The sequence below is a fragment of the Cyanistes caeruleus genome, chromosome 6, assembly GCF_971803275.1.
Source record: "Cyanistes caeruleus chromosome 6, bCyaCae1.hap1.1, whole genome shotgun sequence".
In the NCBI taxonomy this organism is placed as follows: domain Eukaryota; kingdom Metazoa; phylum Chordata; class Aves; order Passeriformes; family Paridae; genus Cyanistes; species Cyanistes caeruleus.
In genome coordinates, this window is record NC_141706.1 from 60,801,965 (window position 1) to 60,821,337 (window position 19,373).

The window sequence follows — 19,373 nt, forward strand, 5'->3', positions numbered from 1 at the left end:
GTATCCTATACCTGATTTTGGGTGCCCTGGAGAAACCTGACATTGCACAGCCAGGCTGTCCCTTTGCTCAGGACTTCTTTAAAGACCAGGAAAACAGGTTGCTCCAAAAAGCTTTTTAGCAATCTAAAGGCAGAAAAACAGGAGGAGAAAGTAAAATCTGCTGTACTGTTTATAAAAAAAGATACCTTCTGGTGTTTTCTGTGATAGTTCTCTGATTCCCTTATAGTGTTTGTTGTAAAAAAATTACAAACCTGTCATGGTAATCTAAGATTTGTGCCCTTTTTTCCAGCAATGACATTTTCTGTTAGGACACCATCTTGTGTCTCCTGCTAGAGGGGGTCTTAGTAGAAACATCAGTGATAGAACAAAAAAAAAAAATCTGTTACGATGTCTGAATCCTTTTGAAAAATGGCAATAACATGCTGGTATTTGCTCTTCAAAGTATTATCCATTAGTTGGAAATGAAGGAGCAACCTCTTGTAGTTAAAAGCCTTATCAAGCTCAATCACAAAATCGAATGAAAAGCTGTATTCAAATGCAACCTAATTTATAAAGTGAATTATTACTTTATTGAATAAGAAATTTAAATAGTCTAAAATGAAAAATCAGATTCTATCAGTTTTTGATCTTTCTTTGGTAACCACCAGATTACAAGTAGTCCCTAATTCTGAGTCTGCTACTGAATTTCAGTTCACTTTATTTTAGCATATTTGAAGGGAGTTTGTTTATGGTATAACTGATGGGAAATTCCAGACGGAAAGGAGGAGTCAGTACATACAGAGATGGACTCTGCGCTGTTCTTCTAAGCCTTGGTTTTCTTCTGAGAAGGAAAGAGCAAAACAACAACACCCTTTTACCAGTGCTTTTTCATCTGGTTGTGTGGGTGGTATGTTGAAATAATAGTTTGGTGGAGATTAAAGAAAAGCATGACTGCTGTGTAGCTGCTATCAGAAGGGGGAATCCCAGCTCTTTAAAGAGTGTGCACAACTAGACGTGAGCAGTGTTATTATAGGGTTCAAAAGAAAAACCAGCCCAAACAATCCCCTTCTCACCAAACCTCCCCTGGGTTTCCAGCGTGTGGAGCAGTGGGCCAGGTCTGTGACTGGGAGATCTCTGCCAGCGTGTGGCTGCTGAGTCTGCTGGGTTAAAGCATCTCCTGCAGAGATGGGCAGCCTTGCTCTGGAGATTCAAGGGATGGAGAGCCCACCAGTCCCATGATGCATTTGGTGTTTTGTCCCAATTATCAAAGAGCACTGATGAAATCTCTTCTTTTTCCGGTCTGGACCCAGCAGAAGACAGTGTGCTGTTGATGGAAAAGGATTACACCTGCTTTAATACATAAGGAACACACCTACTTCAACCTTCCCACCTAAAGCAAAGCAGTCTTTAGTTCCTGGTGTTTTCTTCAATGTAAATTCAAGGTACAAAAAAGGGCATAACTTTGCAGAATGGCAGACGCTTACTGTGAACCCTCCCCTTTTCCAGACCACACTTAACCCACAGTCTGTTTCCTCTCCTTAACAATCACACTTTTTGTCATCTGTGGTCCCTAGATACCTGCAGATTAGTCTTCCTACGTGCCGGTGCTGAGCAGTAAAGCACCTCAGCAGTCTCACTTTAGTGCCTGGTAAAATTATGGAGACTAATCTGTGAGTTGTTGAAGAACACTTGGAAGACAAGGCAGACACTGGTCACAGGCAGCACAGGTTTGTGAGGGAAAGTCCTACTCAACCAACTTAATTTTTTTTTTTTAATACAAGGTAGCCAGTCATAAAAATAATCTTTGATCAAAGGAAACCAGTTGATACAATCATTTTGGATTCCAGTAAAACCTTTGACATTGTCTCTCACAGGATCCTTCTGGACAAAATGTCCAGCAAACAGCTGGATAAATACATATCTATGATTCCATGGCTCCCCAGCCAGTGTCAGGTTCCTGTGGGTTCCTATCAAGATCTGTGTTGCTCTGGAGAAAGGGCATGATGAAGAGAGGAGGGGTGGTGAGGCCTGTACCTCTCCCACTGAAAGCAGGCCAAATATGTGGAAAATACATCTATGTTTCAGAAGGGAAGCAGTTGGGGAACTGACTGTGGCTGGGGAACTCAGCTCTCAGAAGGAAGTCCCAGTTGCTGGTGCTGAGACTATTTTTGTCTTTTAACAGACAACTGTAATGGATCAAATGGAAAAGCAGCCCTGACAGCTGGGTCTGAAACATGCCTGCTGCACATGCACCCTGCCAAAGGTCATGCTCAAGGCCAGACCTGTGCTGGCACAGTTAGAAGCCTGTGGTGATAGGAACTCAAGAGCAAGTGGTGTTTTGTGAAAACGTTTGTGCAGTTAGCCTACATGCAGTCACAGTAAACTGAGAAGAGACTTCATGTGATGGATAAAGCAAATAAAAGACCAAAGAGCAGAGTGAGTCCTGAACCTCATCCAGGGTGATGTTTGCTCTGGTCTTTGCAGGTTGCTATTGCAGGTAGTTCATTGTTTCCTCTTTTCAGATTCCTCTGAAGAGTGCACACATGGGCAGTGTGCAGACAACAGAAGGCAGCAAGAGTGGTTTTCCTGGGAAGCCAAAGGTTTGCCTAGTTTGAAATCCAGCCTCCAGTGGTGCCTCAAAGCAGCTCCTGGGGAGGAGCAGTGTAATGGGGGCAGCTCCCAGTGTCCTCTCCCCACAGCTGCTCCCTCAATCCACAAGTCTGCATGTCAGGGACTGTTTCAGCAGTGGTCTTTCTACTGCTATGCACGAGCATGGAAATGATTTCCCTACACCTCTGCCTACCTCGAACACCAGATATGCACTCACGGTTCCTTTATTCCCTTTTCTCATAGTGCTGTACTGGGACCCTGTGCTGTGCCATTCATTAGTGTGTGCAATCTCACTTCTCCAGCTCTCACATCAATTATGGGATAACTTTTAGTGCTTTACAGGACACAGCATTGTTCCCTGCTACAGCCTTGGGAAACCCTGAATCTGTCATGTCTGGGCCAAACTCATCAAAATAGTAACTCAGTTTGGCAAGTAATTCTTGTTCTTTGAAAGATGCCAATTACCATTTCCTATTCATTTCTCTTTGACTGTACTTACCCAGTTCATCCTGTTTACCCATTTGGAGTATTGATAACTGTGAGCACTTCTTCAAATGGAAGTGGGAGAGAGATTATGTCATCTCTTCTGGGAATGCTAATTATCCATAGTGCTTATTTAAAATATTTTTCCCTAGTAGATCTTGCTTATTAGACTCTTGATGCAACTGAGCAAAAATGTCCATCAGAAGCCTTATGTTATACGTGCACATGTTCTTACTTCTTTCTGAATACAGACAAATACCAATTTAGTACTTTTCTTTTTTAAATTTCCATCCATTTTACTACCAGTCTTTAGTGGTATTCCTGCACTATTTTTAAGCTCCTTTTGTTCTTAGTAGAAGAAAAATTACTTTCTTTGCTCTGTTCTGAGGTGTTTCTATATAGTTCTAATTTTACTTACTAATTTCTCTCAGTTACTTCAATTTAAGTTAACTGGCAGCTGTTTCCCCCTTTCAAAGTTGTGATTGCTTTTCAGCTTCACACTGATTCCTTCACTTTGCTGCTGAACCAGGATGAGATTTTAAGTGTGATCTGTTTGCACTCTTGACTTGGAAATCCCGACTTTTTGACCATCTGATAAGTCCTTCATCAAAGGCCTGAACTTTCATTTGGGTTTTTCTGCCCACATTTTGTCTAGCAGTGAATCTGGATAGTAATTTTCCTTTGAGCTAGAGAATGTACCTTTTTAATGCTGAGTGTTTAGGGCAGACAAATAATCAGGTCACAATCAGGTCACAATGATGCCTGGCATTCAGAGGTCAACAAACTTTCTACCCAGAATTTGGTTCACCAAGGTATGTTGCAATGAACACCCTCATCATGGGTGTGACCTCATGGGTTAAAGAATTCACTCAAATGCTATTTTTCTATTGGCTATTTACATCTCTAGCATGTGTCTCCCACGTGGAGCTGTGTGTGCATACAGAACTCTTCTGTCCACAAATTGGATGAGGGTTAAATGAATAATGGGTTTAAAGAACAATCATCCTGCCTTTTGACTCTGTGACTTTGTCTGGTGGTCTGTAGCAGATCATTCTGCAGATACTCTCCCTGTTCTGCTGAGCATCTTGTAAATCTGACCCAGCAGCTCACAATTCCACAGTGGTGGTAAACAGAACTGCCCCCAGTCTGCCCTTCCTAATCAACAGTTTTATTTCAGTATCAGACAGTCATCTCACTGAGCTTCCGTGACATCAGCTGCGTCAAGTTCCATCACAAGTAACTTTCTATTCCTCTCATTTCTTACTGGCCCTTCTAGCGCCTATATAATTGACCACAAGTTCTCTTTTTTCATCATTCAGTGCTTTCATCATTCAGTCAGCAAGCTGTGTCTGTGTGTGGAGTTGCATGACACACATTCTTGGCAGTATTTGCTGTTGCTGCTCTAACCAGCCCTCTATGGCCCTCTCTGAAAATGTGGGCAACCCACATTTGACACTATTTTTTTTTTCAGCTTCTGATGTCACCCTTCTTCCTCAAAGACAGGAGATAAGCAAAAGCAAATCTGCTTGCCTCATACCCATTGTGCTGGCCATCTACAGCTTATTCATGAGTTGTCCTGCTTTGCTTTGGTACACCAGAATTCAGTCAAATACAAATATTTTTTTGTGTTTTCAGGCTATTATTTTATGTCAGATCTGGAAGGATGAAAACAAGAAAGACCTGAATGCTCATGAGAAAACCTTTAGTTTTAGGAGGTTTCAAGAACAGTTTTGCTGATCTGTTGATACATGTGAATATTGACAAGTGAAACTGCTCCTGAGTCACATCGTTGTTACAGTAATGAAAAATGAAACATCATCTGTAGTATCTGGGTTGAGGGAAGGTGGTTGTGAAACGAGCTGTTGTGGTGGGAATGTCTTTCCAGAAGGAGGAAAGAAGGGGAATATGAGACAGTAACAGTGAGTGTGTATGGGGAGAGAAACACCATGGGCCAGAGAGCCTCCCACTCTGGGAGCTGCTGCAGAACATGGCAGGGCAGTGTCCAGCAGCACAGTCCCAGCTCCTGTCACCCAGCTCCCAAACCATTGCAGGGCAGCCAAGTCCACTCAGGACTCACCCAGGTGGAGAAGTCCTTGGTTCTGGCTGCAGAGCCTGGAATGGACGAGGGGAACATAATGGACAGTCAGAGGGCTGCTGAGGCAGAGAGAGACCAGGATCCCATGGATGCTGCATTAGGGGGGTGTGGAGAGGGTCAGAGTGAGCCTTGAGAACAGTAAGGAATGTAAGGATGGAGAAGAGTCATCATTTTGCCGTGTCTAGAAAATTAGGACAAAACTTGTAGGTATTACAGCCCAAGTAGGCACAAAAAGGCAGGAAGAGTGGGCTGGTGCAGGGAGGTAAGGGGGGTTTCTATAGCCATGGCATTTGGGATGGAAAGTTGGGGGGAAGAATTTTGTGCTGCTGAAGGCAGGGATGGTGAAGGAGGTATGGCAATTATTGGTGTTGGCAAGATGAGAAAAGCCCCAGAATGGTGATGCTATAGGCAAAGGTAGGAGTTACTGAGGTAAAGGTAGGAGGAGAATCTGACTGCAGGGAGAAGTTAAGGAGACAGGAGAAGAGAAGGAAAATGAATTTGTCATGAAAGAAGGCATTGGCAGGAAGGGAATGGGTCTAAAAGAAAGGTTTATGTAGGAAGAGCATTCTTTGAGCTGCTCTTCCTGCAAGAACATGCAAGGGACGTGCAAGGTCAGAATAACTGTGCAGATGAAAATACCCTTCTCAGTAAAGTGGTTGCTGTGATGGGGAATAGGGATCAGTCTGCCAGAGGAGGGACTGGCAAATGGGGATGGCACCTTCACTGGCAGGGCCTGCAGAGCTGATGTGAGGAGCAGACTGGGCTGAAGGTTCACCAGGGTGGATCTGGATGGAGTCGCCACTGGATTTGTTAGCTTCTCCTCAGAGATGAAAATGGTAAGGAGGAGCTTGGAAATAGATACTGGGCAGGTGGACAGGTGTTATCAGTTGTCCTGGGAAGTGAAGCATGAAACCATGGGTTTTTGGGAATAAGATGTAGCTACAAGAGAGCTGAGAACACCTTCCTCAAATGGGGAAAGGGCTGGGAGAGCTACCCCAGGGCTTTAAGGAAATGAACCGAGGAGCTCCCCCCAGCAGGGTGTTAGGAGAACATCTAGTGGTGGCCTGGAGTTTCGTGGGGTTTCCCTCCATCCCTGTGACTGGTGGCCCCATGGTGTCTTCCCAATGACTCAGGGGATTTCCCGAGGCCCTGCTGAGAGCTCTCTCTGCATGCATCAAAACTGGTTTGTGGTTGGTTTCTTTTGAGCATCAAAACTGCAAAAGAAATTTTCTAGCTCCTCTCTGTCTGGGAAATGGAGTAGTCACTGGGAAAGCACATGTCAGATGGGAACTGGGTTGTCTGTCTGTCTCTGCCAGCTTGTGTGTCCCCAGGCAGGACTTTCTGGGTAGCTGGATGGTAACACCTACAGCCAGGGCTGTCACCACCTTGCCAGGGTCACAGCTCCAGGTCCAAAAGGCTGCATGAGAGACTGAATGCAGCCCTGCTTTTGGGGGGAAAGATAACTTTCTAATTCTAATTTTTGCTACTTTACTTCTTTACTGCCCATGGATAACCACCACAGCTCTTCTCTCCTCATGGACATGTGTTTCCCATGTGTCCAAAAGATTCACATGGATAGAAAAGAACAGCTCTGTCCAGAAAGCCTCTGGGGAGAAAACCTCACCCTGGGCCAGGAGCAGCTCAACACAGCTACCTCCTGCTGCTATCAGGCTGCTTTTAATTTTTTCCTTGGCTATTTATTACAGAGACCCCCTCAGTGGTGGTGAGGAGTCTCTGCATTCTCTTGGTGTGTAAGCACTAGGCTGGTGCTCATTTACATTTTCTCTGTGTTGTGACAGGCTGGCTACCTCAATAAATACCCTCAAATGCTTGTTGCCCGTGCTGAGATTCTCTTGTCCTTGTGTGACTGAAGGGATCTCACACACTTGCATGCAGAGGACTCAAAGGAGGCACAGAAAAGCCATCATAATGTATTCATCCAAAGAGAGCCCTTCACAGCTTATGCAGTCAAGGATAGCTTCTTGTTTTTTCTTGAGTCACTCATTGTAAAACTATTCAAGCTACTCAGGGATAGAGAAAGTTATCAAGGAGTTTAAAAGAGGCAAATTCAGACATGTCTTGGCTGTTCAGGCTGCACATCCAACCTTTTTGCTTGTAGATGGAATGTAGCCGTTTCCATGTTGAAAAAATAACATGACTAAGATGTAGTGTGTTTGAATAATAAAACAACCCAGTCTGGGCCCCACTGAGTGAAAGCAAGACTCAGCTTGTAACATGTGGCTTCGAACCCTCTGACTGATTGGTGATGTTTTGTCTGAACCTCTCAAACCATAAGAATTCAGGAATGGCCCAGGCCAGCTCTACAAGTACTGTTCCTGCAGAATGAATATAATCTTCCAGGCATAGTATCACAGAATGGTTTGGTTTGGAAGAGACCCTTAAAGATCATCTTGTTTTAACCCCCTGCCATGGGCATGGACACCTCCTGCTAGACCAGCTTGCTTCCTCCATCCAGCTTGGAATGGGCATGACTCTGTTCTGAGCCATCAGTCTGTCCCCTTGATCCACTCCTCACAGCCACAGCTCCTCTTGGCTATGTCTGTCTGGATGACCTTGATCTTGGGAAATGTTCCATCCTAACCAGAAAAGGTCTGAGGCTGTGGGTAAAGTCAGCAAAGTCAGGGAGGCCCTTGTGAGCTTTAGGCTGCAAAAGTGGGATACAGAAAAAGGTTCATGTTCCTCTGTGGCTGTGGCTTGAGCCAACAATGAGAGAAAAGCGGGGAAGAGTAGTGCCAGCTTTAGACTTTGAGGCCTTTGTTGTTCTGCCCAGGTGCTTTTAAAAGAAAAAAAACCATTAAGGTCACAAATTTAAAAGAATATCCCAATGCCTACAAGGCTGTGAATGATTCTAAGAGATGACTTTCAGCTGTCATTTCAAAGTTTTTGGGCAGAACATTCTTGGGGAGCAGTAGTTTAATTTGAGTGATTGACACCTGTCATGTTAAAAATGTGAAATGGTGAGGACTCCATTTCCAAGAATGGAGACTATTCCCTTGTCCCAGAAGAGAGCTTAAAATCACAACCAGGCATTACTTTCCCAGGGTTTCTCTTAAATTTTTAGAGCTGGTACATAGTCTCATCCCACCCAAGATTTTATAGAGACTTGTTTTCCCCAACTCAGTCAATATATTTTTCCTAAACCTCCACTACCTAAATAAAAAAAATAATAAAAAAATTATTAATAATTATATGCATATATATATATATAAACAAACCTGCATCCCAAAAGCAGATCAATTATTCAGGGTGCTTCCTGGGTATAAAATCTCTGGAGCAGCAACATTTAAGAGGCTGTGGATCAGCTACTTTGCAGTGTCATGAAAATTTCATGCTCTCTTGGCAAGGAAGTTAGTGAGTCAGGCAAATAAGCTCTCATGCTGTCTCCCTGACCTGGATACAGGCATACACAGTTTCAGGTTGCAGCTCTATGTGTATGGCTCAGAGAGGAGGGACCCAAGTGCATTCAGGCCTTTGACATCCAAGGAGTCTGAGTTTCAGATGTGCAACACCATTAAAAATGTTTTGAAAATTTCAGCCCTGGTGACCCTAAAAAAAACCAAACTAATAATGTTATCATTATCAAAAAAAAGCCTTACAGACAGATTATTGGTTTCTGAATGCAAAGGTTCAAGTCATGCACAGAACATCTACCTGATAGTAACTTTATTGGCCTGCTGGCACTGACTCCTGCTCCTGGCCATGACTGCTATAGTCTCAAGGCTGTGTGTCTCACCTGGTCTGCAGAGTGTGGCTGGAGGTGGAAAAGAAGTGGAAACAGAAAATATGTCAACTGGTTGCTAAAACATTGATGTTTAAAAAAAGCCAGGTGTGGGGAAAATGAGGGAAAAGAAAGAAGAAAAAGCAGAACAGTAGACCCAGCAGGCAGGTTTAGCCAAGCAGAAGCAATGAGTACAAAGTGAGAATCTGAATTTTTGAGTTACAGCTTGGTTACACCGACTCTGCTGTACTGTGTTGCTTTATTTGCTGCTCCCGACTGTCACACTGCCACGCTCTCCTGCAGGGCATCAGGACCAGTTAATTCACCTCGCAAATCGCTTCTCCGCTGGGGCTGTGCTGGGGATGCTCCAGCCTCGGGCTGTGGGTACCGACTCCGGCCAGACGATGTCGTGCTAATCCCGCAGATGCTCGGCAGCCGGGAGTTTATCTCCCCAGCCGCAAACACTGTGGAGGTGCCTTCTGTCCTGCTGCATTAATGTCTTCCCAAGCTCTCCTTTTTGTACCAATCACACAGCACAGAAGGTGCCATTAAGGCTTTAAAATTTAATGAGCTCTAATAAAACCTCTCCCTGTGATAAACAACCCAAGAACAGGTTATGCTGTGGGAACATTGCATCGTGTCTGCCTTTATATCTTTCCTTCTTCTCTAACTGTATATTCCCAACCACTTTAATAGCCTTTCTGCATCTTTATGTTGTGGAGTTAGTGCAGATTAACTCCATAAAGATAGGTAGGTGTCTTAATTGTCTAACGTGGGGTACCTGCCCCACCTAGCTGGAGCATTTGCATTCCTGACATGCTGATAAATGCAAACCTGCCTAAACCTTGGCTTGGCTGAAATGATCATGCCTAAATCCTGCTTGATGACTTCCCAGCCCACGGAAACAAACGGGGAAGTCCATCCTCCCTCCTGATTTGACCAAGAGTTCATCCTCTAAATTTACAGGGTGCAAGAAGCTCTGTAAGTGGCTATATCCCATAAGCTTTCTCAGCACATCAGTGTTGTTCACTGGAAACAGATGGTACTGGTCTAAGCCCTCTCTCAGGCTGTTGGAAACCCAGACTGAACTTCTATTTCCCATGTAGAGCCTCTCATGTCCTGAAAACGTGCTGTGAGCAGCCAACTGTTAGATCCTTTGGGGTCTGGTCTCAAAGTCTCCTGCTGAAGCTGTTCCATGTGGCATAAATAATTAAAGATTCACCAGACCACAGAGAAATGGAAGATGGACTCTCCTTCCCCATGGTCAGGACACTCATGTGTGTAATGTGAGAAAACCAAGTTGTAGGTTCCTGCTTCAGTGAACAGCTAACTAGCAGCACAAGTTGGACCAGCTCCAGCAGGAAAAGTTGAAACCCCTCTTCCCAGGACCACCCAGGGCCTGCTCATTTGGGCATTTCCATGGAGCAAGAGAAAGAAAACCAAGAGCAACCTGCAAAATCTTCAAGCCCCTTAACTACTGATTAAGAGCTGAGCTGTCTCTGTGGGAAGGACCTGAGCTACCTCACATGAAGCCTGAAGGATGAGGGGGATCAGAAGTGTCCATCCAGCTCTGTGTCTGTCTCCAGCCTTAGCTGAAGGCAGGTTCTGGTGGAAGAGCAAAACCACAGGGTAACTCTTTAATGATACCTTCCTAAGATACACACTGGATGAAAACACCTCACCTATGTTCTCCACGGTTTATTCTTGTGCCATACCCAGTTAGCACATTTTCTATGAACTTTAGCCCCTTATTTTTCTTGTACCTGTGGCAGAGGGCTGGGCAGCCAGATCCGAACTGGGAGATCCCTGGCGTGGCCGTGTGCCTCAGGAGTGAGCACAGTAACTTGTCTGCAGGTTTGCTGCTGTGCAGCACCAAACATCATGCATGTCTGAGGCCCACAGGCTCCACCACAGCACCTAAGTCTGGTTCTGTGGTTTGCCATTATAAATGACACCAGTCTCTACTGTTTTTCACCTGATACTTTACTTTAATGACCTAGATGTGCAAGACTGTCTGAAGTGATTTTATTTTAGTCTCAGATTGTGTTTGCCCATTTTGCAAAAAGAAAGGAGAAAATAAAAAGTGTTTCTTCTTGAAATGAGCCTCCAGCAAGTGTTCTCTCAATTCCCCAGTCTGTTGCAACAATTTTAAAGAGGAGGCAAGGTGTGGAAAGAGAGTCGGTATTTTCCATTTGGTATATTTGGACAGAAAGGCAAATGCCCAGGTCTGAAGAAGAAAACTCCAAGTTAAGTTTAGAAGCTTCTATTTCAGACTTGGAAAACTGCAGGAGTATCTGAATTTATCCAGATCAGTAGTGGAGCTAATGAAAAGTGTTTCTTTGCAGAACTTCCCCAAAGGATATCCTTACATCACCTCAGCTGGCTGTGACACTTGGCAGAAATGAGTGAAGCTGCACAGGTGTTAAAACTCAATAGTATACCAAAAACCAAGGCTCTCATGTAGGCTCCTTGTTAGGAAGGTTTTTAAGCACCTTTAAACATGTTTGCAGTTCCCCTGATTTCAAGTCAAACTCCTTGCTTAGCACATTAGAAGGCAGAATGGCTTCACTTTGGAAGCCCTGGAGACTTGGTGGAGAAGTCGTTTGACCTCCTTGTGTCTCAATCCATCCAGAACATGAGAGTGAAAAATAAACAGCACCTCATTAAAAAAGAAATAGATAGTGTGACTGACCTGAGCTTGCCTTGGTAAATAAATTCCAAAGCCATAAAACTGCTTGAGGAGCTGCTTTGCCCCTTTGAAACAACACCCACTTGAGGCACTCTCTAAACACTGTGATGGGGGTGACGCAGAGTAATCGCCAAGGAGCTCTTATCATTATCTGCCTGTCAAGCCCCCATACATTCTTCCTTGTCTGAGCTAAGCAAAAATTACAAATCAGTGATGAGAGCTTGCAATAAACACCAAAAGAGACTGATTTACCCAGGAGCTTTCCCAACTGTTCTGGCCATGCAGAAGCATCACAAGGTCAAATTTATACCTCTGTCCTCTGTTCCCAAAGGACTCACCTTGATAGTTCAGCTAGCCAGGGTTTTAGGTGCTGCTGCTCACAGTGATGTTTGCTGGGATGCCCTGTAATTCCTTGTAAAGAGCAGGGTTTGTGTGGCTGGCATGAACAGTTGGACTGGATGATGCTGGTATTAAAGTGGGTATCTTCCAATTCAGGGTATTCTGTGATTCTATGAATAAGGAGCAAAACATCCAAGGACTTCTGGGAGAAGGGTCAGAGGAATGATCTGGGATCTTGAAGATGAAAAGAAACAGTCAACCAAAGTTTGGGACTGGTATGAGTCTCTTTAAGCACTGAGATGACAGTTTGTCTGAATGAAAATCAGTGCCTCTATTTCAGCATCAAATCTGAATGCAGAGTGGAAAAGTCCCATGGGTGTAAAAGAAAAAGTTGTCTCTAGAAAAATATTTGTAGGGAGTTCACCACAGATGGGGATGGGTACTGATGTAACAGGACTGAAAGTGGGGAAAGACTCCATGTACCACACAACCAAGTGAAGCATGATCCCCTGGCACATCACTGCTTCAGAAACAAACCCAATGCATAGGAGCCCATCAGACAGAGCAAACTTCAGCTTCCTGCCCAGTGCAGCCTGGATTATCTGCCCATGGATTACCTTCCCATGACCTGAAACTCTCATCCTGCCCATTCCCTCATCCCTGGATAGCCTCTGTCTTTGGGAATGCAACCTGCCAGGGGTCACATGAAGAGATTACAGCCTAGACATTTAAGCTACATCAACACCTGTTCCTGTGCTGTGTTCTAAAGGCAGGATGGCAACAGGATGTTTCCCCCCATGTACAAACAGAAACCTTCCTGATGAACTGTGGTCCCATCAAAGGGAAGTGCAGACTTGCTTTTCAGTAGCTGCAGAATCAGTCCTTAACTAATGGAACTGCTGAGGAGAGATAGTTTCTTGGCATGGCCTTTCTAGGCTACCTTTAAATTCCTGTGTAATTAAAAAGAAGCAAGGAAAAAACCCCAAACCACAACAAGCACCACTGCTGATTGCTCCCCCTATGTTTAATGAAGTCCTAAAGATTAGAGAAATGTGCAGAGAAGACACCTGAGCATGGCAGACCAGAGCTTGTGGGCTGTACCCAGTCTGCTGTTGGCACAGCCAGTGAGGCTGCAGAGGATCTCTAAGCGATTCAGGTTGCTTATTATCCAGAACAGTGAGGCTCAGGTACAGTGAGTGGAGAGAAACAACTGTGGCACTTACATTAGGTACCCAAATGCCCTTTGCCCTGGGCAGAAGGTGTGATTTTGTGTGTCCTGACAGCTCCTCTGCCTTCTGCTTAGCCATGTGAAAGGCTCTGTCACAAGCAGATGTTGTGATGAGGATGGAGCTTTGCCTTTGATTTTTACCATCTAAGCAGCTGTGTTGTGCCTCTGAATGAGTTCAAGATGCATTTGGAAAGCAGCTAAATGGTAATCTCCGCATTTGAGGGCAATCATGTTTATTATTTAATTTTGCTGCTTAGTATTGCATGACATTATTCATCTTGGGGTGGAGGGACAATTACTGTGAGAAGTGCAGCATTCCAGACAGAAGAGTAAGTTAGATTTCCATGATATAAATGTACTCCTACATGCAGTGCAGTGAAAGGACCTGTTTGCTCAGGATGAATGAAAGTATTTTGCTGGCCTCCTCGCACAGCAGCTCATCTCGGGCCATACCCTGTGGGCTCTTGCTCAGATGGGTTTCTTGATGCTATCACTAGCAGCAGCATACCTGCAAATGTCTTAGGGGTACAAACCTTGGCCAAGCCACCCCAGGAGCCAGTGGAGTTATCCTGACACACTCTGTTTTCCAGCTCGAGCTTTTTTTGGCAATCTGGGTGACTTTGTGGGCAGATTCCCTCAGGCTTGTATGTGCTGAGCAATATTTAATGGGACATCTTTGGGAGTAAGAGACCATTCAGTCTGAGTGGGGACTTGGGACTGGCCATGACTTGGAAATACTGCATGTAGTTAAGATCTGCACACTCCAGTGAGATAGTTAATGTGGTTAAAATCAATGGGCTGTGCTAATTTACCTCAGCTGAAGCCTGCATTTCACATGGCTTTTCAGTACTTCTTTTAAACTCTATTAATTCCAATGTTTAATTGCAAACAAACTAGATGATGGATCAGTTAAAGAAAAATATACTGTAAATGGTCAAGGATTTAACCTGTGCTATCTCTATGATTCCCATGCAGATCTTTCAGACCAGTTATTTGCATATGTTAAAATCTAATTTGAATTGTTCATCACATAGAACTAGGTAAGCTTTTTTTTTTTTTTTTAATGAGAGATGTAACTTCAGGGCACTATTAAATTCTAATTAAAAATCAGTCAAAAGCACCCTTTTCTTAGTGTTTGTGCCTGCAGCAACGCTTCCACTGTGGTATCAAAAGCTCAGTTCATTACTTCTTAATTAATTTTGCCTTGAGAAGCTCTAAGTTCTCAGAGGACCTGTTGGGTTTTTAGAGTGTTGTCTACATAGTGTTTGCTTGTACACAGCAGCCACAATGACATTCAGATCAGGAATCCTTACCCATGTAATCCAATTTGGTACAATGTCTGCAGCCTGCCAGCTTTTGGGAACCTGAAAGATGCCTGAAGTTCACAATACAGAGGATATCCTGCCTGGAGCTATTGGTATGGTAGGGATTTTCCCATCTCCCTATTCCCAGTGTGTCTATTTTATAGTTGAAAAGGTTGGTATACAGGTTGATTGATTTTTTTGTGTGTGAGTGTTTTGGTTTTAGGTGTTGGGTTTTTTTTGTAAGGAAGATCATGATGAATAGAAAACTAGTCTTGCTCCTGTCCCCAAAGAAGTCTTGTCTGAAATACTTGAGTCAGCCAAGATTTTTTCCCTCTACCAGGCTAGTGGAGATGTGCATGTTTGTTTTTTTTTTCAAGATAAGTATCCTGCAATCCAGATCTCCCACTGCAAATGATTCATTTCCCCTCTTGGCCCGGCTGTGTGCGCACGTGTCTGGTGGTGGTGAGCCAGAGCTGACCAGTGCCCTGGGACAAAGAAAGGAAAAGAAGGTAAAAGGACGGGGGAGAATAATCTACCCAGTCTCAGGGGACATTTTTCACCAGTTTAGGGCATTTCCACCAGAACAGTTTTGGTAATGAACAGACCATAAATGTGCTTGGGGTGGCTTGAACATCTGAGCATTCCTTGAACTCTACAAGACAAGGGTTTGGCAGGAGAGTGTGAACCAAACTTGCAAATGTTCCCCTGAGCTGGGCCAAGAGGGACATCTGTAGCTGCTGTCTGTGCCAGGAGGGACCTGGATGATATAAATTTCTATTAGGAACCTTTGTATTAAGCCTAGTTTGCACAAGCAGACCCTGTAACTATCAAAGGCAATAGTTCAAATATGCCTTCATGTGTGTCCAAGTCTTCGTGCTGCAAGGCACAGAGTTAGATGGGTGGGGCTGAGGGAGCTGTGGAAAAAAACCAGTATAAATTGGGGGTGGGGAAGGCTTAAAGTGAGATTTTGAGGCAGTGTCAGCTTCCAGCTTTCCTCTTGGAGAAAGTGCACAGACAAAATGGGAAAAAAATTAAAGACAGAAAGGGAAAAAACCTTGATGAATGGATGTGAGCAAGGTATTTTTGATTTTGGGAGAAGCCCCCATCTTTCCCCAGGTTATCCTGTCCTTTTCTTCAGCAACTTCAAAGGAAGCTCCCCTTTCCTCTTCTCAAATGCTGATTTGGGGACAGAACACTGGCTGGATATTTTGCTCATCCTCTCCTCTGCTGGTGATGGTGAGGGGGACTGAGCAAGAAAACACACTGGGCAGCTTAAAAATTACCCTCTCAGTTCTCTCTTTTCAGAGCCTGTGCACACTGGCACCAGCAGAAGCAGATCTCAAGGCTGAGGTCCTGAGCCCTGTCTGCCCCTTCCCTGTTGTCAGAGCCACATGTAACAGCAGACTGGATGGATGAATGATGGATGGATGGATGGATGGATGGATGGATGGATGGATGATGGATAGATGGATGATGGATGGATGGATGGATGGATGGATGGATGATGGATGGATGGATGATGGATGGATGGATGGATGGATGGATGGATGGATGGGTGTTGGATGGATGGATGGATGGATGGATGGATGGGTCCACATCTAAGTGGTCTCATTTCGTGTTGTGGCCAGGAGAGGTTGAAAATCAATACCAAGTTTGGTTCATAAGCTGCAGAGTTTGATTCTCCTGCTATGTCACAGATTAACAACACTCAACAACAAGCAGTTACCAGCTGAGATGAACATCCAGCTGAGTTCAGAAAGCTGCAGCCCAGCCTCTGTCAGGGAGAGATGCTCATTATTTCTTTCTGTCCTCAGGAAGGAGACAAAGCTGCAAACTTTTGATGCTGCAGTTGTAGATGTGCTCAGTAAGCGTGTGGCTGTCAGCTGTGGTCGGAGCTGTGTTGTGCCTACATAGACATGTCAGTTCTGGAGAGAAGAAGCTGAAAGTTTCCTCAATTTTTATTTCCAGGTTCATTCAATTTTGCCAAGTTTTTGTTGCCAACAGGCAGCAGACTTGAGCCTAATGTTCTCAGAGATGTCTTCATTCAAATGTCAAGAACCAAAAGGGATGTGAAGCTCAGAGAGGAGACAAGGGGAAGGAGGGACATGTTCTTATCTGAGATGTAGGAGCAAAGCTGGTCTGGCTTTCCATGGAGGAAAATCACTTCAGGACTGTGCCAAGGCCATAGTGGTTCAAAGATGGCAAGTTCCAGGGGAAAACAGTGAGGGCCTTGCCTGTTCCATGCAGCTGGACAGGACAGATTTTCGTGATACACTCCAGGATGTGATAGTCACCAGGAAAAAGTTTATAAGGGGGTGCAGAGAAAGGGCTGGGCAGAGTGTGAAGAGCCTGTGGATTTGCAGCCAGCAAACCTGAGCAGCACTAAAGCACTAATTATACTCAGAATGCAGGAATAGCCTGAATTTCTGCCTCTGTTCTTCCCAGACTGACTGTTCCCACTTTGCACTGAGTGCTAATGAAAGGAAATACTCTTTGCTCAGGGAGCCATGGAAGATATTAGCTGAAATTTTGGGTGAGGAGGTGAGCAAGGCTGCAGATTAGTTTCAGCAGGAATCCCTTGTATAGCTGAACCCACCCCTCTTTCTGCTGAGAACACCCAGCCATGTGGCTGTCACTGCAGTCTGTGCAAAACCTCCTGGCAGAGAAAGCAAGCCACTTGTGAAAGACTTCCTAAGGGAAATGCTTGCATCCACTGAGGTTTAGCATACTTGAAAATGTACAAAAAGGAAAAATTCTTGTGTAGGACAGAGGATGGCTTGGATAAGATAAGATAAACAATCTTGTCAGGCTCTCAGAGCCTGTTTGTTTATACACCACATCGTATCAAGTGAGGGTATATTGGCAGCATCCTCCAGCCTGCACCTCCTCACTTGCATCTGGGTAGAAACCCATTGAAGAGACAGAGCCCAGCTGCAGAGCTGAGAGGGCAAGTGGACCTTCTCCCTCATCCCCTGCTCCCCTTCCAGTCCCTCTCCCTTGCTCACCTCTCTGCTACGCCTTCCACCAGCTGTCCTCAGGAAGAGCTGGCCTTTGGAGTACGTGCCTCTGACCACCCTGCACTCCATGCTCTGGGATTGCTAGGAGCGAGTTTCCAAGGAATTAATTTGTCATTACTTGCTAAATAAATGGTGTGTGATAAGAATCTGCATTCTGCTTCCATAAAAACCTGTAGATGCTGTTGCTGGTGTCCCAGTAGTTTCTCACAAGAATGCCCAAGTCACTTATTCTTCTCCATAAAAGCCGGAAAGGGCTGCCTGGCTCAGCTGATGTGGTTAGTTCTTGGGAGGGAGCCTCAGCACTTTCATTATCAGCAGTTGCCATGAAGTGTTGGACTGGGAGGTCTCAGCAGCACAGCAGGAAAAGGGTTTCATATCTGGAAATAATCTTGTAGAAGTCTCTCTTAGACCTGAAATTCTTGGCAACAATCTTTCATCCAAATCTCCTGAGACAGCAAGGGACTTTCATCCTTTGGTAAATCCTGGCAAGTTTTACATATTTTTGAAAAGCAAAAGTTGTTGTTTCTTTTTTAACTCCCCAAAACAGGAATTATAAGAAGAATACATCTAGTCACTTTTTATGATGGACATAAACCAACATCTTCCACAAGTGATTTCCTCAATTGTGTCTTTAGGACAGGTTTGGCTCCAGAGCACCTGAACACCAGATCTGCAGACACCAATTGCTGCTGAAATATTTAATTAGCTGCTTAAATATCTCTTCAAATTAAGCCTGTGCTGCTTTGCATGTTTTAATATATTTACTCTCATAAAATCTCTCTGAAGCAGGACTGTATTTCAAGGGTTGGGGTACAAGGGCAAAGCAACATAAGGTCACATTTTCTGAAGAGCCTGGAGTAAATCCCAGAAGTCTGAAAACCTTTCCCCTGCAATTTGTCCAGTGTCTGGGGAATAACATTCACATCTCCATCCTCCAAACCTGGACTGTGCCAAGCAGGCATCAGCTAGAGCTTATTAGCTCCAGCAGTCTTAATTTTTCTGTTATTACATAGAGTGTTTCCATTATAGTAACACCCAGAATTGGGGAGGGAGGGGATGACTTTTGTGCTTCAAATAGGTCTTTACAAAAGGGCTAAAAAAATCCTCACAGAACACCCAAGATAACATTGTCGTCTGTAATCTTAGCAACACACCCAGAATGGAAAGCATTCTTGTTGTGAAACTCTCAGGTTGCTGTTTTGTTTGCTCCTTATTAAGAGTTAATAAACAAAAGTGTTTGGGTTAATTTTGTCATGTGTACTGTGAGTTGCTAAGGAACACGGCTCCACTCTGCCTGAAGTCTCTGTAGTGAGACGACTGAGAGATGCATGAAAGTGGTGTAAAATAAATGGGATGGAGCATACTACAGTGTGCCAGGCCCTGGCCTGGCATTTGGATTATTTTCTTTATTTGAGGTGTAGAAAAGCCAAAGATACAGAGTACAGCTGACATAGCAAGGACAAAGGTTGGCAAAGGTGGAATCTGTGCAGCTTTGGCTGAGACATGATGCTTTGCTGGGCTGGGTGTGATGTGCAGCAGGAGGGCAGGCACCAAAGGGCTGAGGTGGTCAGTGAGGAAATTATCACGAGATCTGGATGTTAATGGACAAGATTTTTGGTCAGCAACAGGTGGAGAGGGCTTGGTGTCTCTGAAGGTCCTACATGGCAGCCCGTCATAGCAGGGAAGGCACATCCCATGTTGTGAGGTGAGAGGTGACACGGGGCTACAATCCCACCACATTTCTCTGAGGCTTCCCAAAGAAAAGGCTCTCTGTGCTGACTTTTAGCTCCCAGAAGGGCCAGGAAGGCCAGGCTGGGAGAAAGGAAAAGCTGGATTAAATGGTGGCTGTGTGAGTGCTCTGAGCAGAAGCCTGTGTGTCATGGAGGACTG

At 44.6% G+C, this 19,373-nt stretch overlaps 1 long non-coding RNA gene across 1 annotated transcript in view; it reads left to right on the plus strand.

Annotated features, from left to right (window-relative positions):
* LOC111929751 (uncharacterized) overlaps window positions 1–18,729 on the plus strand; it is a 51,556-nt gene extending 32,827 nt beyond the window's left edge. The window contains exons 8-9 of the long non-coding RNA XR_015288562.1: window positions 14,844–14,975; window positions 16,281–18,729. This is a non-coding gene — a long non-coding RNA (uncharacterized LOC111929751). The remainder of the gene's footprint in view (window positions 1–14,843; window positions 14,976–16,280) is intronic.
* The last annotated feature ends 644 nt before the right edge of the window (window positions 18,730–19,373 follow it).